This window comes from Pinus tabuliformis, chromosome J (genome assembly GCF_031772625.1).
Source record: "Pinus tabuliformis cultivar Carrire ecotype Pingquan chromosome J, CPIR1, whole genome shotgun sequence".
Taxonomy (NCBI): domain Eukaryota; kingdom Viridiplantae; phylum Streptophyta; class Pinopsida; order Pinales; family Pinaceae; genus Pinus; species Pinus tabuliformis.
Genome location: NC_142295.1, coordinates 8,637,081 through 8,657,110, shown reverse-complemented (window position 1 = coordinate 8,657,110; position 20,030 = coordinate 8,637,081). Strand labels below are relative to the sequence as shown.

General features: G+C 38.4%; 1 pseudogene across 1 annotated transcript in view; it reads right to left on the bottom strand.

The window, feature by feature from the left end:
* Positions 1-20,030, bottom strand: part of LOC149225161 (protein-tyrosine sulfotransferase-like) — a 300,574-nt pseudogene that overhangs the window by 64,701 nt on the left and 215,843 nt on the right. The window contains exons 9-12 of the transcript XR_016248251.1: positions 2,611-2,715; positions 2,373-2,494; positions 1,647-1,763; positions 1,322-1,441 (exon numbers count right to left, since the gene is read on the bottom strand). The product of XR_016248251.1 is annotated as a protein-tyrosine sulfotransferase-like (transcript). The remainder of the gene's footprint in view (positions 1-1,321; positions 1,442-1,646; positions 1,764-2,372; positions 2,495-2,610; positions 2,716-20,030) is intronic.

The following is a 20,030-nucleotide window of genomic DNA, read 5'->3' as shown; positions in this document are numbered from 1 at the left end:
GGTGGTGGGTAACAAGTTTCAAGAGAAGGCTGAGAGAGCTTCTAAAGGAAGCTGAGATAGCTTCTAGAAAAAGAGGCTGTGAGAGACTGCTAGTGGAGAGATTCTACAGCAAAAAGAAGGAAGGAGACTGAGATAGCCTCTACTGGAAGAGAGAAAGCAAAAGGAGAAGAAGTTAAGAGGCTGAGATAGCGATTGCGAAAGGAGAGAACAACTACAACAGTGTGGAGAATACCAACAGGCCGAGTTCCTAGTCTGATAAAGTAGCACGCAGCCCAGGAGACTGGCAGAAGTTCCAATGTGAATTCCTGAGCAGAACAGCAGCATGCAAACTAAGGCAAAGAGGGCAGTCTGACAGGGCCAAAAATCTAGGCAGGAGAGCAGACTTCCATTGCTGAATTCAAAGAGCTTTTCAGCATATTTTTCCAGGCTGGAACAGGCCTGATTTTTAGGAGATCAGACCCATAATTTTAGGTCTCTGCACAGATTTCAAGGCTGAAATAGTCAGCCTGTCAGCACAGATTTTGAGTAGGAAATTTGCAGATCTGTGGCACATATTTTGAGGATATTAATTGTTGTTCAGTGGCCCAAATTTTGTGGAGCAAATTATGGGCAGACAACATGAAATTAATGCTGGAAAGCTCACTCAGTGGCACACAATTCAAGGAGCAGTGGTTGCTGGACTATGACCGAGTTTTCAAGGGAGAAATATAAGTACCCTTGAAATGTTTTAAATGTTGTAAATAATTTCTCTGAGATAAGCAATAAAAACTCCTTATAACTGGTTTTCCGCTTGTGGTTTTTTCCAGGGTCTGAGATTAACTGAAAATAATTGTGTACAAATTTATGTGTGTGCTTGCTTGTGTTTTTTAACAACTGAAAGTGTGAAAGGCAAAAGTAGTGGTAGCCTAGTAGAATTTTTATCTGAATGTATTTCATGTTTATATATCAGCCATGTGAAATGGGTTGTGGGCATTAAACAATGATGTGCAAAACAAGCTAAAACTGGAGGGGGGCCTACAAGGACCTTAAAAAAATTTCTACATATAATACAACTACAAGGAAAAATTTTGAAAATTAGCAGTTTGTCAGTTTCCTGATTAATTTGCCTCGAATTTCCTAACAGTTACCATCGTCTTACAAAAAGAAAGGTGTTTTCCATATATAAACTACAAATTTGTTTGAAACTCCAAATTGTCTTCATCAGTGTCACCATACATCTAGAGAAAGCATGAGAAAAATGAGGTGAAGACTTATATAATGGTAATGACCACATCCTAACCTGCTTGTATGCATTAGTAAGAATACCAATTATTAAGAATACCTCTGTTGAAAAATTAGCTGGCGCAACACCCTTCAATGAAGAAATGCGTCGCCGTGTGTGAGATAACCTTGAAGTAGAAACACAACCTTCATAATTTCCCATCAGTTTAGCAACCGTAAACTGCAAAATAGAAAAGAAAAGAAATTAGGGATGTCCTGATTGCTAATATAGATAGAAACATGCTAAGAAGGTTTTTATTCAAATTTCACACTTTCTTCTTAAGAAATAAGCTATTGAGTCAGAAATCCAGACTTCTCGTTTATAGATATTTTATGTTAACATAGGGGTGAAGAGGAAGTGCATCTGAATCAAGTAAAACACATACATTTTCCTTTTCTTCTTTGGCATTTTCATTAACAGGATGTATGTTCGACTTCTGGTCCTCAATACTGCTCTGTAGTGAGGAGACACACGAATATTTCTCAGTCAATCAGAATTTTCCCTCCCAAATCAGTGGAGAATTATACATATGATCTTCTCCTTGGTGAACAGTTGGCATTTGCATCTAAAGTACAAACGCAAAATCCAGAAAATGTAAGGTCCAAATGTACCTGTGGTTGCATTAGTTCTTCTGAGTTGCTACCATTTGACGTGAGTTTAGAACCTGCAAGTAAGAATTAATAAGAGGTATGCAGAACACGATAAAGTAACAACTTCCATCTTTCATCTCAGTTTAAGTTAACTGTTGGGAAGTGGTCCAATCAAACGAGTTTTAATGCTTCAAAATTCTAACCATGTGTAATTTTCAAAGTTTGTCAGTAAGTTGATCAAATAGGAAGTTAAATTACATGAATTGTATCCCTCATTCTAACCTTTCCAATCCTACCAAGCTTCGTAATCTTCTCACCCACCATGACATCTAGGATGATAACATTTTTCTTACCAGTTTCACATGTAACAATTTGTTTCTGTTATAACTGAGTTGTATATTAAGTATATATACCCATTTTCTGTAATAATAGATGCTTACACACATCCCTAAAATATGTAAAGCAAGAATTCCTTCAAGTCTACTGACCTGTTCTGTTATTGGTAACAAGCGAACTCAAACTAAAGAATTATTTGACTTTTGTAACTGAGAGATAACTTGTGCTCCAACTATATTTGCAAACATGTAGCAGACTCCTTATGGTTCTCTGTAAGGCCCACATATAGCATTTTATCCAATCTCCTCTGCATGTAAGTGCACTTATTTATCTTTGACCTCCAATGAAAGTGTCCCAAAAGCATAAATTTCAACAAAATGTCAAACAATGTGCTGAGATGCCTATCATGTTTTTGGGAGTTACCTTTGCCACTTGCAATACATACTTCCCAAGAGACGAGTACTTCACCACACACTGGCGGATTTCTTGAGCTCCTTCTATATAGGAGTTATTAGTCAATCCCGCTACCTGTTAAAATATCTGATCATAAGTGTTTTAACAATAAACCACGGACTTGGAAAATAAAAGACACACAGCAAATGTGCCTATAGCAATGTTTTCAATTGCAAATAATTTTAGCCAAGCCATAAATAAAGCTAAGATCCTGGAAAACAAAACTTATAGAAGCTGTAATGAAAGGCATCAAAAGTTGGAACTTAAAGAAAATAAATTTTTGAGAATAGAGAAATTTACAAAAGAAAAAATGCAGCCTCTAAAATCTTCCATTTATTCCTCTACTAAGACCATGAAATTTGGGCATTTCCAATCCATCAATTGAGGCTGAAGTATTTAAAAGAAAAGAATACTCACTAACATAAACACAAGCATTAGTAGGACCCAACCAGGAAGATATAGTGAAGTTTAAAACACTTCAAGATAGGAAAGAAGACTCCCGGAAGTTCAAATATAATTTGGTATGTATAGAGTCTAGACGCCATATGCACTTTAACAATCTGGATCTGTACATGAGAGGCTAGAAAAACATAAAATCTCAGAATGTACTATCTGCATTTGTCAAACCTAAAAGGGACTTCAAGTTCCATCATAATACTGATTAGGTTGTCGACCCCAGTTATCATGTATCAAAAGTTGGTTCATGCACCAGCATCTAATACTGTAGCTATAGGAGTTAATAGAACAGAATATCTTTATTTACATCCTCCAGAGACCCTCTACGATCTACAGGATGGAGTAAAATAGTGACAATAAAATTTAAACAAAATAATATTACCCTATATATATATATATATATATATATATATATATATATATATATATATATATGTGACAGCATAACCTTCCCCATGGTTGTAACATATATATTTAATAAATATTTATGACTCCTAAAATATATGGCATCATTCTATACATATGATTCATGAAAGCTTAAGACACATAATCACAGGACTTGGTAAGGTCAAACCATACTCCGCAATTTGACCCAGCCTGGCCTCACAACTAGGTTGGGTCAAAGTAGAACCCTCCAGACCCAGTCTAACTCACCAGACTCAGCTTTGGCAGGCTTGCCCTATAAGTGAATTTGAAAAGGCAGCTCCTTTTCACTCTGCGTTTTAGCAGTTACTAAAAATAGTCTATTTTTTAAGTGTATGGCGACCAAAGCGTTATTTATTTGGGCTGCTCTTTATATGAACAAAATAATGAATCCATTCTGTTTAAATTTATTTGGGCCACACTTTATTAATGATTTTAGCAGAGAAGGACGAGGCAGGCACCTTTATGGGCAATGTCTTTCATTATGTTTTCTAACCAAACCCTATATAAGGTTTCATTATTTGTCCTGCGGCTCTTCCTTTTGGCTTTATATGGCTTTAACTCTTCCACCACTAAGTTTTCTTACAATACTGCTGTGATAGAACAAGTTATTTTACATGCCGTGATGTTGGGGGAATGGTGGTGAACTTCATAGTTACAGAGAAGATATGATGGTTTTACAGATAATAACGTTGGAAATACTGAGAGGGGGGTGAATCAGTGCTTCACTTCAATTAGTTATTTTTTAATCTTTTTGAGCATTAATTAACATTAGCATCAAATCAAAACATTAATCAACACCACCATTCAACAATGCACTATATCAAAGACAGTAGACACAAGATTTTTAGGTCAAAACCCTTCCAGGAGAAAAACCACCGAACGCTTCTTAATATAGGTCTTCAAAATTTATGTCATTAGGAAGCTCCAACTCTCTGATTTACCAGCTACAACAAGAAGGACACTCCAACGCCTTGGTTTTATCAGCTCCGACTTAAAGAATGCTCAAACTGGAAGGACGCTCCAACACTTTGGTTTTAGAAGCTCCGACTGAAAAGATGCTCCAACACCCTGCACAAGCTCCAACCTACCCTAGCACCACCCTATCGCCCCGAAGTGTTCTTAGGCTCCAACCTGAAGGAGACTCCACTCTCCGCCTTGCACCACCCGACAACCCTACTCATCAAGCCACCACTTGCCCTAAAGGCTCCAACCTTCAAATCACCTCAATGGACCATGCTCCACAATTTTCAGACTGGATCCACCTCTACCTAATATCAACACAAAAACAAACTGCAATACAATCTCTACTTAATCAAATCTGCTTAAGCTCAATATGTGCATCAAACACTAGCTTCAAGCAACATCAACCTGTCATCAAACATCCAGCCATACAACCCTGGTTCAACAAGCAAGTTAGAAGCACTGGAAACCCTGGCATTCATCAGCTGCCCACACAAGCCAATAACTTTGCTCAAGCACTTCTGACAAACCCTAACTCAACAATAGCCTATCAATACTATACCACCATCCTTTGTGTCAATGCACCAACAGTATATCATGCCAAACTTCTCTGCAATGCAAGCTCTGTTGTCTCAAACCCTAGTTGTCAATTCTTGCTCAGACAAATGTTATCATGTACAACACATACCAGTGACATATATAAGGGACAGCAGTGATACAATATCACTTGTAACAATAAGAGGTGAAGCAGTGCATGCATGTCAAGCTCTCCCTTTCTTCCAGATATGCAATGTTAAGCCAAACTCTGTCAATTGCCAAATTAAAAAGCTACTCGTTGCCAACTCATAAACTGAACCTTTTACAAATCATAGTCTTATATTGCTGATGTATACCTTGGATGTATAATCCCTGCTCAACAACAGAATTGCCCCTTGTGTACTGAAGATGATGAGTATATACCTGAAGATGTCTGCCAATAATTTGAATTTTTCTCTATCAATATGTGCCCAACAAACCTTTGACCAGACAATATGAAGAGATCATATACATGGCTAGAATCTGGCCCACTTCAGTCAACGATGGTGCCTTAGATACTGTTTTGATAGTTGTTCAAATACCTCAAGCCAAAAACCCTTAACCAGAATTAAGAATACAGAAGATAGTTAGAAGGAAACTTTTCTTTAACCCAGGTCTGCTAGGATAAGGGATAGACTTATAATAACGCCTTAGAGTAACACACAGATCAAAGAAATAACCCTCAGAACAAGATGAAGATCAGTCACAAAACTCAGAGAGTTGTAAATTAATGCCAAAAGAATACCTTTGACCATATCCAAAAGAAGGGTCCGAATTGGCCTTGCACAGCACAGTGAAAAAAAATTGTTTCAATCTGCCTTTTAGCAATGTTCAGATTAGATCTCACTGAAGGTGCTTCAGATAGCTCAGATTAGGGCTCAGGTAGCAGTGAATTTAATGCCTTAGAGATTTCAACAAAAAGGTTCTTCAAGCTGCCAACAAACTTGCAAATATGCTTCTCAAATTGGTGTGGAATAACCCTTAAATTCTGTGTGACATGTCACTTCCTCAGCGCCAAATTGAAGGTTATATGCCTCTTCAACAAAGATCGGAATTAATCCATTCAATTACACAGGACTGCCATCAAAATCAATACCACAGAGATCTGGAAAGAGCGCCGAATAGGCCTCAATGTTAGCCCTTAGCAAAAGTGAATTATTCTCTAAAGGATGAACCAAATAACCCTTAAAATCTTTTCACAGAAGGAAGTGGCATCTGGCAACAAACCTCAGGCACGAGCCTGCAACAAACCTTAGGTCTGAGCCTGTAACAATACCTCAGATCCAAGCCTCAGAAGGCTCCTCTACCAGGGCCGAAGAGCCTCAGTAAGATTGCCTCAAACCAACGAAGTTGCCTCAGAAAGGCCAAATCTGCACCTGTCTGAGGGACGAAATTTTCTCAACAGAATTCTCAAAACAGACCTCACAAGATGCTTCCTGAATCAGCCTTCAAAACCCAGTCATGCCCAGTGAATTACCAAAAATAAAAGATAAAAGAATAAGCCCAACCACTCTATGAAACTTGGCCGACTTGCTTCTGATTTTCAAGACTACATAGGCCATAGAACTCACAGAAATAGTTCAGAAATAAGTGTGTGAGCTTGTGTTATTTTGAGGGGAAACGAGCCCTAATTTATAGAGGTCGAAGGGTCATCAAAAGATGGGAAGCTGACCTGATCACTAGGAGGAAGCCAACCCTCCAAAATACTAAATTTAAAATTCAATTTTTTTACAATTTTGAAGCCAAAATAATTCACCAACTTTAGGACAGACTTTAATTCAAATTTGATAATTTATCCTTGATAACATCTCCTTTTGACTTTGACTAGGCTAGGCCTTTTCAATTTTAATTTCCTTGTATAATATAAAATTGCTTGTAACACCTCCTCTGGGGTTCCTTGACCAAAAATTGGGTTTTCAACTTTGAGAAGCCATATCTCCTCAACCGAGAGTACCCACTTGATGTGCTACATACCATTGGAATCGGCACGACATGGACAATCAATTGGTGATGGTCTCGCGCTCAAAGTCACTGCCCTTTACATCCATTTTCCTCAACATGTGCGGGGCAGCTAGGGCTCACTATCCTCTCTTCTAGGGCTTCATGTCATTTGGAGCTTCCAATCAATGCAAACTAGACGAATATTAAGAGCATTCAAGGACCGAAATTGGCATCAATGACAACACCATTCAACAAATAGAAATGTGTTTGTTACCAACCAAAAGTGGGTGACCCCTAGGAAAAGCTTTTCTCCTATTTGTCTAATCCAGTTGGTAGCCAGCAACCCCTGAGAGCCACTTTGTAGCCGATGCGATGTGCCATTCATATCTTCGTCATCTGCATCAGTCATATGTTTCCTTGCCCATTTGGTTAGAGCACATGTTGGAAGGTGGGCTTTTGATCAAAAGGTACTTTATTCATTATGCGATCGGGTGCTTATGCTTGTTCATATTTGGGCGTTTTGGCATGGATGGTGGGGTGACCTAGAAGAAAGAAGGGTCTTGGTCGTAGTCTTGTTCCCTGACATTAAATGGGGGGTTAACTTTCTATCCTAGTCTAATGGGACCTCCCCTAATGGTCCATGGCTTTAGGAAAGGGTACTACTTCGGAAGCCATGTTTAGATAGCGTAGCCCCATCTATCCCTATTACATCCTTACCACTTTCCATCTTACAATATGATCCCCTTTTCCACCTCCCTTCTTCGGGTCAACTGACCATTGGTTCATTGGAATTTGGCATACACACATCCCCATACCTTGGGTAGGGCCTCAAAATGCACCCTGGGAGGTTGATGCAACTAAAAGAAAAGAAAAGAGCATATGATGGCCACAAGAAAAACAAAAGTAAAATCAAAAGATGGTCGGTACATACAAATTAGCAAGTGGGCAAAAACCAAGCATGAGCTCTACCTCTATCATATGGACATCACCTAGTTCCTAGGCCAATGTTGCCCTATCTCATAGAAGACAAGGAACCCTTGCATGTCCCAACCCCTGATGGGCAATGCACTGCCCCATCCTAATGGGGATAATAATTGCTATACATCATACAAAGCAAGCTCACATTCCTCGAGCTACGAGCAATAATACAAGAAAAAGTAAAAAACGATATAGAGGGGTGGAAAAACAAAGGTCGAGGTAACCCATGCATCCATGATTGCTCCCTCCTCACATCTATACACCCAAGATGAGGTATTCCATCATAGCTGGTCCCTTTGACCACGACACTTGGCCATGGAGTCTTTACCCCTCTGTTCCATCATTATTAACATGGCACATATCGATTGAGGGGTGAGCTGAGGACATGTCACTTCCCTTTGGGGTTTGGGAACACCTAATGGGTCATCTATTAACCACTCCTACCTATGGAGGTAACACCATTATGTGACTAAGGCCCCAATTTTGGAAAAGAAGCCACATATGAAGTGTTATTATGCAAATTTATTTCCAAGTTAATTCACTTAGATGCAATAATAATTAATGTACCTCATAGTGAAAGTTGTAGCACTAGATATTGTGTGTGATTGGCAGGTGGTTCCATCCATTGGTCCAAGCAATTTAATTGGGGTCTAGGTCCTCCAAAGGGACATACGGACACCCATAGGTGATGCATTGAGAGCCATGGAACTCCAGAGCATTATAGAGCATAATTCATAGCATGGGCACCTTCAAAACCAACAGCTTTTGTACTTTGCCCTATATTATTCATGGGATGATGCACCTAGACTAGTATTCCCCCAGCTAGCTTAGTAGTACATACATGGTGTGGTAGTTGATGCAGGGCCTAAATGAGGTTTCTCTTATTCCTTGAGACATGGGAGGGCTAGCACCATCTTCAGTGTCCTCAACATTGGAGAAAAGATGGAGATTCTATCACTTGGAGACCCATGAGACCCAATTTTGTGCGCCAAACCCACATTTGGGGGCCATAGAATGATTTGCACCAAGATACAAGGGCCAACCCCTAGATCTTGATTTTAGAGGCCTTTTACACTTGTCATGGCACCAAAAGGCCTCAACATCAGCCTTCTAGAATCCCACGCAAGCATGACATCAGCAGTTCGGCTAGCATTTGTGGAGATAAAATTGAAATTGCAAAATCTACTAGGTCGACATGTGACCTGGGCCATTATTTGCACATTATTTTATGATTATAGGGGCTTGTAGGCTAAAATAGGTTATGTTAAAGCACGTATATATTGGAGAGACCTCATTTGATCTCTCATCATCATCACACTTGGAATTTGGCCTCATAGAGGAAACTCACACTTGCTCTTTTGTGGACTATATTCGATCTTGGATGCATTTTGATGTTTGGAGCTGATTTTTGGACATTCTTTGGAGCTATTCTTTGGATTAATGGATGGATTTCTTGCATATTGTCTCCTAAGTACTCTTAATTGTTGAAAATCTATTTTCTATGTCAAATGCATGGAATGATTGATTCTAGTTCATGCTAAAATTGTGCCCTAACTTTATTGGCGATTAATTGAATGCTAGATAGATGAATATTGCGTTCATTACTCATACATGACATGTAAGAATTCTGCTAGTGGTGACCTCCTAGTAGCTCTCCCATAAAACTCCATTATTCCTTTAAGTGGGTAAATGCTCGAAATTCGTTGCTAGGGCACCAAATTTCGGCCTCCTTAGAAGCAAGATTAGCTAACCTAAGACATCCTTGACTCCATATGCCCAAAGGATAAGGCACTAATCCAAATTGTTGGGGATCATTCTCACTTTTTCTCCATATTTTTCTCTCTTAAAATTCGGTCCTTTCAAGGCTAGAGAAGGAGCTAGGGCTTGGTGCAAATTTCTAGGGAAAGGGAGGATTTCGGTGGTGGGAGAGAATAAACATCAAGTGGGTAGGGTTTACGACAAAACCTATTAATTTGGTGGGCATCCACTTCAATTTCATCCATAAAATATCTTGCCCTAAGTGTTTTCCCTAAAAGGGAAACCGCAGTTTTTCTTCCCTCAACTTAAGGACTTCCTTGAAGGTTTCATGAGACTTGGCCTAGCTAATATACATTGTAAGAAACCTTTCCTCCTTGCCTTGATCTTGAGTTACTCAAACACTCATCAAAACAATCAAACCCTAGTTATTGTGTCCTTATTTCCAGGTCTCTCATAGAAAGTGAATTGCTTCTTTGTCAAGGCTTGAACCTAACTTGTGTCTTTCTCGAAGAAGTCCTAGTGAGATCATTTCATACATTAACCCTAGAATATCTAGTATAAGTGATCTCCCTATTACCGAGACTCCTCCCATCAGTGAAAGTTCGCAAAGAGCAACGGGTTTTGGTTGTGGTGACAGTGGGCCACTACCTCATTGTTGCTTATAAGTCTAGTTTATATCTTGTAGGGTTTCCCTCTCCAAACCCTGCTAGATTTTGCAGCAAAGGTGTCCACTGCTCAAAAGAGGGCAAAACAAAGCCCATGGAGCATAAGAATTGATGGTGATAAGGTGTTATGTTAAGGCACTCCGTGGTGAAAAGGTCATTGATACAAAACCCCATGTGCAAAAATCCAACCATGCTAAGGGCTGGTGTGGCCCAAGCCGGGTGCGATCCCTGGGTGATTTTGACGGCTTAGATGCCTCTAGGTCGCAGTTACTCAAGCCATGGGTTATCATACTAGTCATCTCAAAACTCATATTACCTAGCAAACAAACAAAAAAAGGCAAAACAAAAAGATTCAGAATAGCAATGCTACAAGTCCAAAAATAATACGAAAACAAGGACAATCTATGAGTTTGTTTTGGGTGACACAAACTGTGGTAGTTAAAAATTGAATTTTGGCAACTGTTATTTAAGATATTTTTTGACCATTTATTGTATATTTTAAGATGAAATTTTTTTAAAGAGAAGCATTTTGGCTTTGATTAGAAGAGACAACATTGTTTCCTTTGAGTGCAGGACTCCTCTTCATTTTCTATAATAGCACATCTCAGACAAGAAAGAAAATGACAGATGAGTATACAGGAGGAAGAATGAATGAGGCAGAATGAAGAAATATGTTTTCATCTTTATTTTCCAATAAGGAATAATGGAGAATGAGGGTTCTACAAATGGGGTTAGAATTTATAGAGAGGAGAGAAAAAGGTGGTCATTAGAGAACAAGAATGAAACAGATCTGAGAAACTGAATCAGGGTCCAGGATGTGGCTCCAATGCCACTTATGATGTTTCATATGGTGCTCACAGTGTGCCATAGGCATTCATAAGTGAAGGCTTAGTGCCACATACTCTAGAAAGACCCCATAGGCATTCATAGGTAAAGACTCAATGCCATATAGTCTAGTAAGATACAAATATTCATCATGTTACAAAATATGGTAAACATTATGCAGTCAACAATGGATTGCTATATATATAGTACAATAGATCATGTATCAACACAACATTATATATCGATATAATGTTTCAGCCACCTATACATATTGTATTAGTTATTAGTACATCATGCTGTGGCCTAGTGGCAACTCGGGGCAGTGTTGCCGAACTGGACCAATTTCAGTTCTTGGAAGCCATGCCCATACCCTCCATGGTGTACTGTGGTATGTTGTTATTAATGGTGATAACTGATATTATTTTATTGAAATATCAGCGTACCGGCACCTTCTTTCTTGCATAAAATTGTCAGAGGAAGAGAATGAGTTATTTCTGTGTTTTCAGTCCAATGGAGTGTTTCCCCTCAAATTTGCATAGGATGGTAAAAATTATTTAAAATTTTGAAAAATTCTAGAAAATGTGTATAATTAACAAAATCTCCCAAAACAGTCTATCTGGGATCTATGAAAATTAAGCATGATATATCATATAAAACATTCATTATTCCAAAAATAATAATATTAATTTTTAAATAATGAAAACTAAAAACTAAAATAATAATTTATTTAATAAAAGTGAGCAGTGCCATAGCCCAAAATAGCAAAGTGCCTAAAATAATATATTGTCATCGGTTGTCCACTTCAAATCTCAATCGCAGACCATTGAATCTCCAACAAAGTGGTTCCAAAGTTTGAGGAAGGTTGGTATGGACATTTCAAAGACCAAATAATGAGTGCATATTGCCTATTGGTTGTAGTTTGTGTGCTCAGCAAGCCAACTACGACTCTCTTGCCTCTAAAACATGTCAAAAGGTTGAAAAATAGTGGCGGGCAGCTTTTATTGTTGAGGTTAGAGGAGGGTCCCTATTCAATTCTTCATCTGAAAATCTGTCACCAATAGGGCCCACCCACCCTTGACTGAGTAGGTGTCAATATAGACTTGTTACAACTCTACTTTAGTCCCTGTTGGAGCACAACGTTTCGAGGGACGCCCAAACATCCTTGGGACTCACTAACAACACCCCATCTCCAGTGCGCCCCTAAGGCTGTCTCAACCAAATAAAGACGTATCCTACCCATGCAAAGCTCCCATGGAACACAGGAACACAAGGGATATGTGACAACTGGAAACATACCTACGCACATTATATATATCCATCATCATGTTTCAATTGCTAGGTTATGACTCATGAGAACTTAAGATAACAAATTATGTCTTTTCATGCACAGAGATTTTCTCTTCAAGGTATTCTTGTTTTGTGTTGGTGATCATTGGGTTGGTCTCACATTGATAGAATCTGATTTTATAAACATGATCCTGCATGAGCTTTATAGTGCCTTCTTTCGTACCAAGTCCTAAATGGCTACCACTTTATCAGGGAAATCCACTTCTCCTGATGCCCTTTTTTGATCTGTTTTATCCCATCAAGGTACCAACCCTTATGTTGAGTCGCAATAATTTCTTGTATAGTAATCTGTCAATGTTTGTATGCTTTATGTTGATCAAATATGTCACAAATTGAAATAATGCTTCTCCCTCTAATGATAAATACTAGCTTATGCTAGCATCATAGAGCGAGGAATTTGTAATTTTAATCCGAATTCTAATAAGAATCATTTCCCCACTCCCTCACCTTTTTCCGAGATTCTTTCAAGAGGCTTGGACACCAAACAGAACAATTATATAAAACTAATGTCTACACCAATGTTCTAAAGAGGAGCTTCCTATTTTTCCAACTCCATACTGAATTCTCTTACATTTATTTTGCATGGAAAAAAGAGTTGTCATGTCTCCTATTACACATTTTTTGACTCAAGAGTACCAAATATAACGAGAGCCAAACTGAAGGCTTGAGTACTCATAAGAAAGAACCACCTCCAATTTTCCACTATTGAATGTGATGGTTATCCTAACCCAAAATACCTTTTACAATACTTTTATTTTGTTCACAGCAGCTTTCATTTTATAGTAACCAGAAAAAATTCATAATGTAGCTATATGTCTTTGGAGACTATCTTTATCTTTTGCCAACTACACCACATGAAACTAGCATGAAATGCAAAGATATTCATGAAGGAGAGCACTCCTCCATCTTTCCTAATCCAATCTTCTAAAAATGTTGGTGAGATGGGCACCCTTGTTTCACACCAATATTATTGTTGATTTAATCAAAATGAAAGAAGATTCATCAAATGAGGAAATTTCATAGAGACAATTGTTGGAAGTCCAGCCAAGCCTCATATAGGTGTTGTAGTACCACAACTCCATGTAAATAAGGCCACATAGTATGATAGTGATTCAAATAGTGGCAGGTCAATCAAACCAATATCTGAAGCTTAGCAAATTACTAGATTAAACCCTCGAATCTTGTTCATCCACAAGAACATTTACTATGCCTTCTAGGACTATTTTGTGTGCCTATTACAACAAAATCTAGCATCTAGTGCAAAGTCTCACTCGGTGACCTACACAATGTGCAACACACGAGTGTTACCACTATCACCTCAGCAACTACTCCCCTCTCTTTAGTGAAGGATGCAATCCAACACAAGGGAGGCTTCCCAATAGGGGTTGCAGATGAAGTAACCCAAGGACTTTAAGCTAAGGGCTCCCCTAAGGATCCTACAACATAAATCCATCAAGATAAAGGTATGACAAACTAGGGATTGAAGTGGATGGAGTAAATTCGGGATTTGTGTTCAAGGGATCTATGGATTAATCTAAAGGCTATGGTTGACCTAATGAGCCTCAAGTAGGTTCCTCAAACTCACCAAATCAAGGAAAACTCAAGGCTAATATAAACTAGATTTTTGAAACAACAAATTGCAGAAAAAATATAGTTTATAACATTAGCAAATGTATCCATAAAAATAGTAATTAAACTATGAAATATAATTTAGCTGTAAATATAGTAATTAAACTATGAGAAATAAATGGTAAATTAGAGAGTAAACTAAGGAAAAAATTATCACAAATTTTGACGGTTAATAAGGCATATAACAGCAAATGAAACTTGACATCAGCCCTAGAAAATGCATGACAAGCTTCAATTTAGCTTTTCAAATGCACTTTTAAATAGTATCTTGTTAAATTTCCATGAAACTCTACAACTACTTAGATGAATAACTGAAAACTCAAAACTAGTTAACTTTCACCAAGATATAGAGGCTCTTAACAATAGAGAAGTAGCGAAATAAAAACACAAAGATAAAAACACATCACACAAATTGACAAACTAATTTTTCTCAAGAAACCCAACAAGGAAAACCTACTTGCTTGATGTGGCTATTATATTGATTGTTCTTGGAGCAATTGAATCTATTACAATTTGTCTCTCTTTGAGAAAGCGTTCAGCTTCTCTCTCAACTCTCAGCCAATACAATTGATCTTGGCTGGCCTTGATCCTGCTGGATCTCGGCGCTTCTAGCACACAATTGTTCCTCTACTGCCTCCTTGACTTGCTCTGTGTTAAAATTCGCAACTAGGGCCAAATTCCACTATTGGACAGCCCATTTGATGGAGACGATTATTGCATTGAATTCCTATTTCCGAGAGGACCAAAATCGACCTAAAGATCATCAAATTTGGACAAGCAGAAATGTGTTTTTGAATTTATGCCCACACATGTGCAAATTGTCAACATCTTCATGTAGGTTCATGAAGCCCAAGAGACATGTCACTTCACCCTCAACGATTTGTATAAATAAGTGATACTTCCAACCTAAGTTGCAGGAAACGTGGCCCTAGGGGTCGTTTCCCCAGGGGAAATGAAACGAAACGCGTTTCCCCGTACCGTACACCACGTTTCCCAAAACGGAAACGTGGCCGTACGACCGGAAACGCGTTTCCACGTCGTACGGGCCACGTTTCCCCAAAAAAACAGTTGTTTTTTAATTTTTTTTTTTAATTTGTTTTTTAATTTTTTTAGGGTTTCCAGGATGTTCTAGAATTTAGGGATATGCAATTCATGGTAATGTTAAATTCTTAAAGTAAAAGTGATATTCTCCTTTATTTTTCATTTTCATCCTTTTACTTAAATTTTTAACATTACCATGAAATGACTCAAGATGTTTGAGAGTGGTTTCGCCCTCATTGGATTTCATATGGAGAAAGTAGAATTTTAGATCTCACTCAAAATCCAGCAGACTTGTTTGTTTTTCAGGATTTCAGGATTGGAGGGATTGCAATGTTTCCATTGGATTTTATCATGTACTAGGGTATGGAACTTGTATTTAATCAAGAGAACCAAGCCCTCTATGCAGGGGAAACTCCCAATAATCAAGATCATGTAGGGTACTAGGGTATGAAACGTGTATTTAATCAAGTCAGCACTAAGGTCGTTCGACTATGTAGGAGGAGACTCCCAATACAATAGTGGTCCTTCTAAAGAATGGGATGTGGATGCAGAAAATCTTGATTTGGATCTCTCTCTTGCAGTCTTATAGTCTTTATTGTACTTGCAGCCTCATATATTAATATAAATAAAGGCTGATTTTGAGATTTGGATATATAATAAAGGTTGCTTTTGGATATTCCAATATTTTTATTTTCATTATGTGATCATTCATGAGTAAATGTGATGTAAATTAAATCGTAATGTTTAAGTGTAATAAATTATAATGTATCATTTATGCTTTATGATTGCACATGTATATATATATATATATATATATATATAAATATTTTCAATATATATATATATATATATATATTCGCGTTTCCCCGTTTCCAAAATTTGGGGAGGTCGCGTTTCGTATCGCTTCCCGTTTCAGAAACTCGTACCCGTTTCCCCGTTTCGTGCAACTTAGCTTCCAACCTCATTTGGCACCTCACTCAATCACACATCCTTCTCTCTCCTCATCTGATTGGTTCGTGCAGCTTATTGGGCATCTCTTTTCCTCACACGGGTGGCAGCAGAAGGACGAATTACAGGGGCGAATTTTCAAAGACTATTGCAAGTTTGACCAACATTGACCGGGGCTGGTTTGACCTCCTTTCACTGTGATTTTTGTACCAAAATTTCGTTTCTGGCAAACTGCATCTATTGGCTCGGGAACAGCATTTTGTTGACTTTGAACGCAAACCAATCGCAGGGTTAACCACAGACCTGACCACAGAGTTTGACCAACTTTGACCATTGTTTTCATGACTTTTTTGGGCTGACTTTGACCACTTCAGAAGGCCGAGTTTGCCTACCTTTAATCGAGCTCCATAGAGGATTGTTTGATGCATTGACCATCATTGACTTTCTAGTTAGGGCAAAATTTGACTGTTGTTGACTACAGATTTGACAAGGTTGTTTTGACTCTGATTTGAAAAGTCAATTTTGACTTTTGTACTCTCTTTCTCTCTCTGCTGAAAATTTGAAATAATAATAAGAAGAATTGATCAAAGGGTTTTCCCCATCTTCGAGTTTTTCCCTGGCATCCACCAAATCTGGTGTCCTCTTGTCTTGGCTTGTCTTCTGCATTTATGTTTGATGTTCTTTCATCAGTTACTGTCATATGATAATGGTTAATGTGATTGCTAATGGATTAATGGAATTAATAATGGGCTAATGGATTAATGAAGTAACTGACCTAAGAAAAGAACATGTTAACTCAAAAATTAACATGGTATCAAAGCTAGGTGAGGTCAAGCCCAAGCAAGAGGAGGAATGCAATCACAAGAGATGTTGTCAAGTTTCCCTGAAGTCAAGATAAAGCAGTGGATTGCTAATGCATTTGAAGTATCTTGCTGCAAGCCCTAGAAAACATGAGAGGTCTCAAAAAATAATGCAAGTCTGGGTATATGCAAGAGTTGGGCTAAATAGCTCATGAAGGCCATTAATCAAATCTGAAAACGCTAAAGTCCTCCTTCAAGAATATTGTGTCCCTATGGAGCAGTGAATCTACTATGGAAGATTGCCATTTTTCTCTTGCTTTCTATTTAGGTCACTCGCTGAAGGAGCAAACTGTCTGAGGCTACTCGGCCTCAGCCAAGGTCATTTGTGGCACAATTTTGTCATTTTTTGTTGGGCTTAGAATTGTGCTAGTTGTGGGATCTGAACCTTTCAGTGGAGGACTCTCGGCCCAGTGGTAGGGCAGTAATCTAGGCAGAGTATTGGCACTATTCTATGGTTTATGGCACGCATCAAGGTTGCAAACACTTGAGACTAGTGCGACTCCTTTTGACAAGACTTCAGCCCTCTAGGAGGCCTGTGGTAATTCAAGGCATATAAAGAACCATGGACTAAACCTACAATGTTAAGTTTTGTGACCTGATTGGAGAGGGTTTCACTGTGTTATTCTTCAAAGTGAAAGCATTTGTAATTGAGCCACAACAACCTTCAGACCGAGTCATTAAGTTCCCCGTCTACGCTGAGGAATTTAATGTGGATCAATTCATGGCATCTTTGTACATTACTTTGAAGGCTTGATTCTAAGTATAAACAAGGTATTTCTGCCCTGTATGAAGCAATTCTGGAGGACTTCTTTGCACAAGTAGAATTGAAGGGTATTTTTCTTCTGCTGCTCTTGACAGTGCATCCTTGTTATCAGTTTGTTATTCTCATTGTTCTGAAGAAAGTTAAATGCCCTAATTTGAAGAAAAAATTCAGTAGTTGTGTGGACTTTGATACATTGTGGTCACTGGACTATGAGGCCCTAAAAGGTGACTTCATTTACAGCTAGAAAGGTGGTATCCTATCAGTCATCTTGAGGACTTGTCCTGGAATTAGTGACACAACATTATAAAAGATAGTTCTAAGGCCCTCCATAATTTAAGGAAGCTGAGATCTTGTATGCATATATTTGCAAGGTACGAATTGTAGCCTTGAAAAGACAATCAGTGGGCATCCTATGTCATCCATATTAGTAAAATCAAGGGACCCTATTATGTGTATTGAAGAAGAGGTTGAGTCCTTATCACTGTTACAAGTACAAGTGTTATAAGTCAATTCCATTGAAGTCGACTTGCAAATCAATAAGGAATATATGTGGGTGTGTGTGAAGCCTTCATAAAAGGTGCCTTGAAGCCAATGAAAATAGAGGATGTAGTTATGAGAAGGGATGGTTACTTTAGACATCAATTTGAAAATGATTTTTGAAGAATAGTAAAAACCCTCCATAATGTCATATTGTTGAGTGGCAGCCCTCCATGTGATCCTAATTTTGTCTAGCAACTGAAGCAAAGGAAAAGTATGCAGCTCCTTTATGTTGGCACCATTGGATAAGAATGATAGTACAAGTACAAGTGGTGTGTGTGTGTGTGTGTGTGTGTGTGTGAAGCCTTCATAAAAGGTGCCTTGAAGCCAATGAAAATAGAGGATGTAGTTATGAGAAGGGATGGTTACTTTAGACATCAATTTGAAAATGATTTTTGAAGAATAGTAAAAACCCTCCATAATGTCATATTGTTGAGTGGCAGCCCTCCATATGATCCTAATTTTGTCTACCAACTGAAGCAAAGGAAAAGTATGCAGCTCCTTTATGTTGGCACCTTTGGATAAGGATGATAGTACCCTTGAAAGTCTGGCAGATAGAAGAAGTGCAAGGCACTTTGGAGCAGACCCTTGTAGCAGCCTGTATGAACGTAAAATCAGAGGTATGGTATCTCTCAAGGTACGTGCAATGCATTTATTTTTATTTGTTTCAAGGATCTTTTGATGGAGGGATTGATTTATAAAAGAACCCTCGATGGTTCATGGGAAACACTAGCTCACATATGAAACCCTAACCCTATTATGTTCCCTCATAAGAAACCCTTTCTTTTGCTTTTTTAGGGTTTGTGGATTCTAGGGTATGATTGATGAGGATGATGTTTTGAATTCCATCCTCCATTAGCGTATGAAAACCCTATATCGTATCTCATGCTTTTATGATCACATATTATGTTTGCTAGTGCTTGTCTATGGCTATTGCAAGTGCCTCGTGAAGAAAGCATTGGAAAAAGGATGTGCATGGCAGATCCTATGTCTTGGCAAGTACGATGAGCAGAGGGAACAGTAAGGACCCTGATTTTGGCATCTTGATTGGGTCATTGAACACTTTGATGCGTTGTGCCAGGATCTTATGAAGGATGGACATATGAATATGGATGCCTGGATGCGAAGGACCCCTCCTCATCATGGATTGGGTGATTTAATGTGTTGGTTGTAGTCATCTAGCAATGAAGGATAATGCAACTATTTTGGGACAATCTCATGGGAGGATTTCTTCACTCTAGTTGAAGAAGGACCATGATGATTCTTCAGAGTTTACTCTTTGATCTGAAGCAAGCTTCCTAGAAGTTTGTTGTTGCAGTTTCCTCGTGGAAAGTCTCATCCCTTGCATGAGAAGCTCATGATTGAAAGCTAGATGATCACGTGAAGCAAGGCTTCAGAGGGAGCTATAGAATCCCCAGCAGTATGACCTGATGACTCTTCTTGCCTGATGTCTATTGATGAAGGCAAGTCATGGCAGTTGATTATGATTATGATGACTCTAATGATGCCTTGGTATATCCCTATTATTTGAGAGGATGTCATTAGAGGAAATTTGAGCCTAAAAGTGCCCATGAAATTTTCATTTCATAATATGTAAACCAATCAAAATCCATTAAATTTAAAAAGAGGCACATGTAAATATTTTTGAGGGAAAGAAGAAAAACTACTTTTTTTAATTGT